At 40.6% G+C, this 10,657-nt stretch overlaps 1 non-coding gene across 1 annotated transcript; it reads left to right on the forward strand.

Annotated features, from left to right (window-relative positions):
- The first annotated feature begins 1,738 nt into the window (after nucleotides 1-1,738).
- On the forward strand, nucleotides 1,739-1,900 carry LOC119048410 (U1 spliceosomal RNA). Its single transcript, XR_005082325.2, has one exon. It is a non-coding gene; the product is annotated as a U1 spliceosomal RNA (small nuclear RNA).
- The last annotated feature ends 8,757 nt before the right edge of the window (nucleotides 1,901-10,657 follow it).

Genomic DNA, 10,657 nt, shown 5'->3' on the forward strand with positions numbered 1-10,657 from the left:
TCTGTTTTCTTTGCCACACATCTGCCTCATAATCCCAAGGCCACTATCGTATCCAGTTTGGATCTTCCTTCAAAGACCCTTAAACCATAATATTCTTATGGTTGTTTTTGAGCATAAGAGAAATCTGTAAAAGTGTTTCTGTGTATCTGTATGCAAGTACTTGTTTTCATTTATATCCCCTAGGTCTCAAAAAGTCAAAATTACATTTAATTCTGTCTGTGGCTGTATCATACAGCATACAGCATAGACAGATGTCTTGTCTCTTTATATAAGTTTCCCAGTGCCAGCTAATAATGTATGAATTTCTGAGAGGAAACTTCTTTTTAATTTTTATAAGAGATTCTTTAATCCAGTTTGATTCATTCAGGAATCACAGTATGAACATGCTACATTGACCTGAAGAGCTTATTCAATGTTTTTAAGACATCTAAACTGTTTCCAATGGCAACCAGAGAATCAGCTTGATATCTCAGAAAATAAAAACCTTAGAGTCCATCCATATGATGAGCCCAGCAGAGAACTGGGAGATTTATGACATTTTAATCATTGATAATTTTGGCTGTGCTGATGAGAAGACTTTTTAATATGAGGAACTTGGAGACGCTTCCAAGGAGAGTTGCCAAGGTAATGGAAAAAGCCTTGTAAATTGACCTGAAGAATGTGCCGGGTTGTCAAAGTCACCATCAGCCTATCTGACCCCGCCCTCCCCTGGCCAGCCCCATCTATTCCTCAGATGTTCTCCACAGTAACTGAAATTGACAGCGTGATGACAAGTACATGCCACATCTCAGGCAGCACATACGACTTCACAATCCCCCAAAGAATCTGACTCTAGATAACGAGGTAGAACATTTGTACACTGCCCACATGCTGAAAGGGTTCAAGGCAGCTCTCATTTCAAATGCAGTGAGAATGATGTACAAAATTAACGCACGATAATAGCCAAGCCCTGACTGGTGCGGCTCAGTTGGTTGGGCATTGTTCCACTAAGTGAAAGGTCACTGGTTCGATTCTCAGTCCGGGCACATGCCTGGGTTGTGGGTCCTGTCCCAAGAGGAGGCACATACTAGAGGCAACCAATCAATGTTCCTCTCTTACATTGATGATTTTCTTCCTCTCTTTCTCCCTCTCTTCCCCTCTCTAGAAATAAAAAAATAAAATCTTAAGAAAAAAATAAACTGTTAAAAAATATTTTTTAAAAAAAAGGGAATAGCCAAGTTTAGTCATTCAAAAATGTATAGGGGAGCCCTGGCTGGTGTGGCACAGTTGGCTGAAGTGTCCCATAGAACAAAAGGTCACAGGTTTGATACCCAATCTGGGCACATAACCAAACCAGGTTGTGGGTTTGACCCCCACTTGGAGTGTGTATAAGAAGCAACCAATCAATGTTTTTGTCTCACATCAATGTCTCTCTCTCTCTCTCTTCCTCCCTCTCTTGCTAAAAGCAATGAAAAATTATCCTTGGGAGAGGATTTAAAAATGTATAGGGGAAGTGGTGAAGGACTAGAAATTAAACCCAAACCACCATTGAGCAAACCTAGGCTACATGGCTATAAATACAGCCTTGAGACTACCACTTTGAGGACAGGTGAGAGGAGGGAGAGAAAAGTTCACACTCAGTGAGGTGGAGTGGGGGGATGGGAGGGGAAGAAGGTGGAGGCAGAGGATGGAGAATGATGCCAGCACTTTCGAGTATCTCATATAATCTCCACAGGGATTGGTAAGAAAATTGAGACTCATACTTACCTGGCAGGAGAGATACCACGATCACAAAGGTGGTTTTCCCAGGGTGAGACTTATCCATTGCACTCCGGGTATGCTGATTCCTACAATTTTTCCAAATGGGGGAAACTCAACTGCACAATCTGTGCTGGGGGGACTGCGTTAACACTCTCCCCCAAGAAAAATAAAAAAGCAAATTGGGTCTCAGAGTTTTGAGTGACTCACCCAAAGCCTCACAGACAAAAAGGGGTGACAATGTGCCCCACCTAAACTCATATGGCTCCTGACCCAATATTCCTCCTACCCAAACATTCTCAGTCATAAAGGAATTTATTTAAGGCCACTAAGCAACAGAATAAATAGATTTATTCAAAGCAATTCTTTCACCCAGGTGAGGGGGTCCCTTGTGGGTCTGTTTTCCTCAGACAAGATATTGTAGAAGTAAGGTAATTTTATACACTGGGCAAGGACACCAGCTCCAAAGTAGGCAAAGAAAATGTGCATCCCAGTTGCAATCTTTCTAGCTGTGTGATCCTTGGTAATTTAGTACACCTCTCTGTGCTTCAGTTTTCTCAACAGAAAAGTGAGAATAATTATGCCTAGAGAACTGTATGGGGAAACGGGGGACTTAAAATAATGCAACGCAAAGTGCTTAGCATTGAGCTCTGAACATGGAAGAACTTCACACATATAAACTATAATAATTTGTTTTACTCTCATTCCCATATCTATGATTATTAAATTAAGATGACATGACTTCACTAGAACAGTTACAGGTAAAGTGAGACAGAGTCTGAGGTTTGCTTTAAAGTTCCTTTAAAAGAGTAGTGAGGAGAGTATCCCGTGGGAGTAACACAGGAAACGAGAATGGCAAATGTTGATAATTGTTGAAACTGAGCAAAGCTGGCACACAGGATTCATTATACTACTCTCTCTATTTTTGTATATATTTAAAATTTTCCACAATGAAAGATTTTTTTAAAGAATGTTCATGGTTAGAATACCCAAAGGACACACATGGTGGTGGGAAATGCCAGGATTTACAACGGAGCAGACTGGGTTCTCAGGAAGCCTGGCCTCCTCTCGGAAGGCCTCCGGTATCTGCCCAGGCCTGGAGTGACTTCTCTCTGGAACCCAAACTGTGCACCATAAAAGTGGAAAGAGGAGACCTTGTCTCCCAGAAGGTTAAGTGTAAGAATGACCATTGCTCTACAGTTTAGGCAATAAAGATTAATTATGTCACTTAAAAAAAGGGGTTACCACGCAACCTCCAGGACTAATTATTTCTCCAACCCCATCGCACACACCTTGCAGGGTGCTCTCCACGGGGACGCACCTCCCCCCTGTGCCCTCTGCCAGCACTACGAGTTCCTCCACCAGCGTGAAAACTGGCCGTGATTCCCCTGAATGCAAAACCATGTTTTTAGGACTTTTAAAAATTGAATTTATTGGGATTACGTTGGTTAATAAAATTATATAAGTTTAAGGTATACAGTTCTGTAACACACCATCTGTCTGTTGCATTGTGTGTTTACCATCCCGAGTCACGTCTCTTTCCATCACCATTTATCCCCCTTTCACTCTCTCCTGCTCCCTCCCCCCCATTGCCCTCTGGTAATAAACACATAGTTGTCTGTCTGTGACAGTTCTTTTCTTAATCCCTTCACCTTTCTCACCCAGCCCCCGTACCTCCTCCCCTCTGTTAGGACCAAAAATATAAGGCACTTTGTTCATTTAGCAGAAATGGAATTCCTCCTCTGAAATGTGTTATCTTAACCTGGAGTTGGTACACAAATTTAAAGAAATAAAAATTGGCCCTTTTATTTTCACATCTTACTGAAGTTCAGCACTCACTTCAGTCACGGGTGCAGGCCACACCCCACAGCACTACCTGCGGTACCTGCGACAGTGCGGCACCAGGAAACAGATGCTGCTGTATCGCAGCAGAGGCGTTGCGGACGTCTCAGAATATGACCCGTGTGCACCGTGGCTTTGGAATATGGAAGCCGTTTCTCCTAACACTGGATCTATTTATTTAATGTGTTGTTAAGTATCATATGTATCCCAATATTTTTAAGATTTCATCATTTTCTTTCAATACAGTTGGTTTAATTTCTAATCTTATACATTTTATTTTATTCTCAGATGAAATCCACAGGGTCCTTCAGATTCCTAGTTTGTCAAGTGCTTGGAACATGCCTATCTCATATGCGCACTATGTGAGTTTTAATTAAACAAAGAAAAAGTAATAAATGTAAAGGGTTAGTGGAGCAGGCAGAGTCATAGACTGGGGAGGCTACGTGATGGAGGAAAGCAAGTTTTAAAAAACGGAAAAAAATAACTTTACGCTTAGCTCAATAAACCCCAACAATGCGGTTGATCCCATTCAGACACATACGGGGTTCATTCCCTCACCAGTTCCCAGCAGGATGCATGAAAGGCAACCATACATTGATGTTTCTCTCCCTCTCTCCTTCCCTTCCCCTCTAAAGATAAATAAATAAAATCTTAAAAAAAATAACTTTACTAAATAAAATCTTAATACATATTTACAATACATATTTACATGTATGCGTATTTATAAAGCAAATTTTAAAAACAAGAGCAAACTTTAAAGGTGTCTCCCAGGTGTTGGAGGTCACTGCTTTCTAACATTACAGTTAGAGTTTGAAGATAAAACAATCCTACTGAAAAGACAGAGATTAGGCATCTGCAAAAAGAAAAACCACAACAAGTTCAACCACTGAGTCTGCACCCTGCCTTTCTTCTGGAGTAGAACTGGTGGAATAATAGTAGATTTTTATTCAAAAATAAGACAGGTGAGAATATGAGAAAAGCATTATCGCCTGTAATGTAAAAATCTCTTTCAAAAACCTTGTGGCTTCTTGGCATTTCACTTGGAGGACAAAAACAAATTGACAAGCAACATGCTGTAAGATATGTTATGACAAAGCAAACCACCACGTTGAGAGTCTTCCAGGTTATTCCCCAGGATAACCTCAACTGTCTGCGGACCTGGCACATTGACGCTTTATGAACTTGCCATATCTGAGGACTATTCCCTTTTACACAGTCAAGTCCCAAATGGGTCTCAGTCCTCCTGGGTTGTCCTTCCTGCAAAGAGAGTAATGACTAGAGGTTAGACTATAGGCACCATCCATGAAGCTTCCATTCACCCTCAATCCATTTTCCTTACTGTGGCCAAAATCATTGTTTCTAAATGCAAGTATGATTCCTTTAATCTCTCCTTCCAAAAGAAACCTCTTAGGCTCCCCATTTTTCTTACAATCTGAACAAAACTCTCTCACATGCTCCACAAGGCCCTACAAGGAATCACCATAGCCCACCTCTCCAGCCTCATCCCCACCATGCTCCTTCCTTCTCTGCTCCAGCCCTACTGGGCCCCTCCAATCTCCTGTGCCTCCCCCTCCTCAGGCCCTCGGCCTGTGCTCATGCCTTATGGGATGTTTTTCCCACCATCTTCACCAAAGTAAACCCTATGCATCATTCAGATCTCAACCTCAATCTAAGTATCAATATATCAAGATAGTACCACGCACCCCCCTGACTGCCATGTTGCAACAAGTCCATAATGTATGCTTCTTTATCCTTTATCTTGGAGATTAGAGTGTGTCCTATAAGTAAATGTGGTCACACAATCCCTGTTGGCCTAGATTAAAGACAAATTTTTCCAGCAAGATTTGCATTTGCTTCTGCCAGTCACCTCAGAGAACCACCCATCTGACATCACTTTACATTCTCTGCTTGAGTTTTTTTGGACACATTATTGATGTAAATTCAGAAGTACCCACTAATGGAATTCTTCGAGAAGTTTTATTTTTCTCCTTCCACCCAGTGCCAAGGTTGAGACAAGCCTATTTCCCTTGCTGTCTCTTACTATGACATAGTTTATTTCTCATTTGCCTTTTTATTGATGGGGACACCCCTTTGGTAACCCAGCTTACCATGGAGTTCCTTTTTAGGGTTTCTATCATGGATGTGTTTTTTTTAGTGGTACATAGAATAACCATGCATTATGTAACAATATCCTCTATGTTCTGCTAACATGCAGAGCTTTACATTCCCCTCTTAGAGGCTTTCCTGGTACCCCATACTGCTCCAATATTCTTACTCATCACAAGAGTAGTTTCAGCTTTGTTTCTATTATTTCATTAAATCTACTTCCATTACTAGACTATAAGGTCCATGATGACTAGGTTTTGAGATCTATTTTTTTAATTTATTAGAACTTTGCATAGAGCTTAATTAAATATTAGGTGTCCCTTTAATATTAATTGAATTAATGAATGAGTGAATGAATGAGTTAGAAGAATGGATGAATGAATAAGATAACTCTGTCAAGGTCATGGCCCATTTAACTCACTGCATTTCTGAGTGAATCAGATGTGTGATCATCTACATCCAGTGCCACAAGAACTAGAAACTTATACCTGAGTAGCAATATGCACCTCCCAGCCATCCAGATCCTCTACATCTCTATCCCATTCCTTTTGTACCTCTAGGACTGGCTCCTGCCTTTCCTTTTCCCTGGACCTCCACCCCTGACCCTCTTCCTTGCCATAAACAACAGATGTGGGTCAGTGCTGACCTCACTGCACTCAGCTTACCAGATATATGCTCTGCTTTTCCCTACCAAGATGCCATTATTTATTTAGGGTGAAGGAAGAGTTGAGCCGCCAAGAGCCCTCTGTTGCGTGCCCAACTGAACAGCAGCCTTCATAAGAACTGATTCCAATACAGGTCATCAGTGGATGCTAAAATCATTGGTAAAAAGTTAGAGGTGAGCAGGCGACCTTAATCTCAAAGAATTGCTTTGTAGATCATACACTGATCATATACAAAGCAGAACAGTGATCTTTACAAGGAAGAAATCTGGGAGACAACACCTAACCAAACTGATCACATTTAACACCATCAATAATGACACAAACCGACATATGCCTCTTGATGACATGCTCCAAGAGAAACTCATCATGACTTGCGAACTCCTCTTGTAAAAATTGTTTAGCATGGATATAATATTAATTGAATTAATGAATGAGTGAATGAATGAGTTAGAAGAATGGATGAATGAATAAGATAGGAGAATCTTGTGACTTTGGATCAGAAGAATCCAAATTCACAAATACTAGCCTGGAGTCTTTGAAAATTTCAACAACAACAAAAAAAGAAGATTAAGAAGCATAACTACTAAATCTTTGATCTTTGATCTAAAAATAGAACAGACATAGGGTATCTATTGAAATAATTGGAGAAATTTGAATATGGATTGCAAATTGGATAATAATATCAAAAAAACAAATTAATTTATTTAAATCATTTTCCTTGAGTGTGATCATTGTACTGTGGTTATATAGGGATCTTATGTTAAAGCATTTAGGAGTGAACTGCCAGGCTATGAGAAACTTACGCTCATGGACACAGGGTGGGCCAAAAGTAGGTTTATAGTTGTTTATATGGAAAGTAATACAATTATTAGTAAATAATAAGAATAAATTTGCGTTTCACATACTCACAACTGTGCATTTACTTTTGCCCCACACTGCACAGATGTATGAGGAGACAGAGACATAGCGAGAGAGGCAGGCAGAGAAGCGAGCATGCAGGTGTGGCAAAACATTAGCTGGTGGTCTAGATACAAGACATAAGATGTTTATTAAAATGTTTTTCAAGTTTTCTGTAGGTTTGATATTTTTCAATATAAAACGCCGAGGGGGAAAAAAGAACAAAAGAATGATAGTATTTCTTCTGCTATTTAGGAAAGAAGGAGGTTGAAAAAGGATTTGTGCAGTGGAAAATTTAGCAAGGAGCAGAGTAAGTGTTTAAGATGGAAATCAATCTCCATCTTCCAGGAACTTCTTGAAGAAAAGTGATGCCAAGTCCCTGTTTGGACTAAAGGTACTTCCCTCTGAGCTCCAAGCAGGTGTTGAATCGCCAGGTGTGCAGAGTGCTTTACATGCACTCCACCTAAATTATGGCATTTGATGCCAGCAACCACTCTGCAAAGGAGGCAGAACAGATGCTGTTATGTTCACCTTACAAATGAGGAATCAGAACCCGAGAGAGCTCGTGTTTGACTCTAGTAATTACAGCTAGAACCTGAAGAAGTAGGTCTCGACTCCATGTCCTCTTGCGTCCTGAGTCAGTACTTTTTCTCCATAACTGTTGTTTATAATGTTATTTATTTCCTAGGCTAATATTTATTGTGTGCCAACCATATGCTTAGTATTATGGTTATAAAGACATGAATAAAATTTTTGTACCAAAATATCACAGAGCACTTATTCATTCAATAAATTCTTAATAGGCTCCCATGTGCCCAGCATTGGGCTCGGTGCTGGGGATGCAATAGTAAATGAGACCCTCTGGGGACCACAGGCCAGTGAAGCTTCTAATACAATGTGGGAAACCACACATGCCCTGACCACACGAAGCAGGAACATTTCTACCCCCCGGCCCCCATCATAATGATAAGCACACTCTTTGGGAATTACTTGTTTTAATATGCACCTTCCCCACTAGAGCATCTGACAACTATGTCCCCAGGTCTGAGAACAGTGCCAGAAATAGAGGGGGTGCTGAGTAAATATGGGGGAAATAAGGAAGGATGGAGAGAAAAGGAGGGAGGGAGGAATATCCTTTCCTCTGAAATCTAATCTGCCCAGTAACGTTATACAAGATGTTATAGCACCTCCTCTTCTCACAACCCACTTGCCAGCAGCATTGACTCATAACCCACTCACTGCCTTTGGTGCTGTGTCTCCGGAGAAGTGAGGAAAGGAAGCACTGTGGGTGAAGCATGTCTACATGATCAGCAAATCTCATTCACAAGCCCATAAAGCCCACAAATTCTCCTGTGGGCAAAACTTCATGCATTACTACAGGGATATCCATGGGTGTCTCAGGGTAGTTTGCAGAAGTGTTCTGTCAGTCAACCCCCTTGCTTTACTCTCAGCTAAAAACCGAAGCTTTTCATTTGAGCTACTAGGAACAGAATTGAAGGGAGTCATAAGGAAGGAATTAAGTCACCAGAGCCATAATTGCATGAGTGTGAGTATGTGTGTGTGTGTGTGTGTGTGTGTGTGTGTGTGTGTGCATGTTCACCAGTGATCTATATTTTAAAGTAGAGAGACCCTCCAGAGGACCCAGCATGAGGTCCAAGTTCAAAGCTCCCAAGTCTCCCACAGATGTCTGACTGGTACCAAGTTTTCAAAATTCCAACAAATGAGGAAAAATGGTCTTAAAGAGTTCCCTAAATATTTTTTCCAGCTCATACTGCTTTGAGCTACTTTATGCAATTCTGTGATAAGAATTATCATAGTCATTTAGGAAGGAAGAGTATAATTCAAATGCACGAAGTATCACACAGCTTTCTGAACAATACCTGCCACGTCCTCCTCAGATGCTCAAAGATGAAGATGTGAATGACAGGGTCAGGAGGTTACAGCAGAGCGGCGCTGTGGTAAAATCAAAACCCAGACTGAGGCCATGATTTCCACGTTCCTGGGACTCGAAGCCATTCTATTTTCTGCAGAGTTGAACCTCCCAAAGCTTCCCAGCATGGCTAGAACTTACTGTCTCCTCCTCAAACACGAATCCCTTCAGAGCCGAGTCCTCTCTTTGTCAGTCACCACAACTTTATGTGCTCTTCTCGAAAAGAAAGGATGAGCCCAGTTCTTTCTCCCTGCTTCCCCATTCCATCATAAAACTATGCATATTCTGATATTTTACCGACTCCTTCAGATATCATATAATAAGGTAATGCTTGTGGGTATAAAATCATTTAATACATTAACACATTTTCTCAAGATTAATATTTTGCTAAAAGTTTTTCATTTCCCAAAGCACAGAGTGAAAAAGAAAAGATGAAGTTAATTAATACTGAGAAGGATTTATTGACTTGTTTCTGCCTCTTGGGAAGTAAAGATGACCACTATTTTTATTTCAAATGAAGGGAAGTAAACGGATTTCTTAAGACAGAGTTGGTGATCCAGAAATCATGTAGGATAATAATAATTATTTGTCTAGGACTTACTTCACAAGGCACTTGCCACTAGTATGCTTTTTAATGAATGAGGAAATCACAGCTTGCAATGAATGGCTAAGGCTTGCTCCCAAGGTCATAAATCTACAAAGTGATGGATATAAAATTTAAATCCAGGTAGTCAGATGCCTCCAATGAAGAAATAGATTTCTAAGCAGAAAATAATGACTAGTTTCTTGCTGTAATGAAAATACGTTTCCTTTAAATCTTGAAGTGACTCGCCTGTCCATAAATGCAGGTGATTGTGACATATCTTGGGGGGATATGGCCTGAAGTGGTAGCTCTGAGCTCCATTTATGTGTTGGAAAATTTGGCTGTCAGTGTTTATTAGTCAGAAGTCCTTTTCTTGACAGTCAAGACCATTTTAAATCTTCTAAAAGAGATAAACACCAATTTTTAAAGTCCTTTATTTACCTAGTGCTTGTGCCCATTTTCTCAACTTTTATAGCTTTTTCCCTAGGCCTTTCATCATTTTTTATTGACCAGTACATAGTAGACATCTATTAACTGCCTCACTGGATGGATGGATGGGTGAATATCACTGACATTCTGTCTTGGGAAACTATTTAAAATCTACTTTGACTGGGTGTTTTGAGCTTTGGCTATTTCAGTGATGCTTTGCTATCTAACAGTTTACCCCAAAACTTAGTTGGTCAAAACAGTAACAGTCCACTATTTTTCATGATTCTGCAGGTTGACTGAGTTCAGCCGGGCAGTGTTTCCACTCCACATGGTATTGGCTGGGTTACTCATGGAGCTGCACTCAGCTAGGAGCTGAGTGGGGTGCCTCAAGTTCTTTCCACATGGTTTATATCTTCAGGCCATATCTTACTTGTAGTTGTGCTCCACTTGGCCTCTCTGCACAAGAGA

Source organism: Artibeus jamaicensis, unplaced genomic scaffold (genome assembly GCF_021234435.1).
Source record: "Artibeus jamaicensis isolate MK-2021 breed Jamaican fruit bat unplaced genomic scaffold, CSHL_Jam_final contig_519, whole genome shotgun sequence".
NCBI lineage: Eukaryota > Metazoa > Chordata > Mammalia > Chiroptera > Phyllostomidae > Artibeus > Artibeus jamaicensis.